This window comes from Lethenteron reissneri, chromosome 28, assembly GCF_015708825.2.
Source record: "Lethenteron reissneri isolate LAM-NWPU_2019-01 chromosome 28, ASM1570882v1, whole genome shotgun sequence".
NCBI lineage: Eukaryota > Metazoa > Chordata > Hyperoartia > Petromyzontiformes > Petromyzontidae > Lethenteron > Lethenteron reissneri.
The window spans coordinates 7,670,639-7,670,943 of NC_083806.1; positions in this window are offsets into that span (position 1 = coordinate 7,670,639).

Here is a 305-nt window from a genome sequence, read left to right on the forward strand (position 1 = left end):
TGCATTTACATCATCATCAGATTCAGGATTTTTTTTATGAAGGAAGAGGTGCCTTTTAAGGAAGAGGTGGGGCCTTTAAGGAAGAGGTGTTTACTCTTTTGGAGGTTGTTTATGAGCAGTTAGTTGTAACTGGGCTGAGGCCACCACCTCGCTGTCATTACACCGACCAGGATTCGAACCTCATCCATTTGACCTCTGAACCACAAGGTCGTCAGCTCATAGGTTAAAGATTGAAGGTGGCATTGTGGCCAAAGCCGTTGGTATCACCACCACCACCTATTCGCCGACGTTCCCTTACCTCTGCC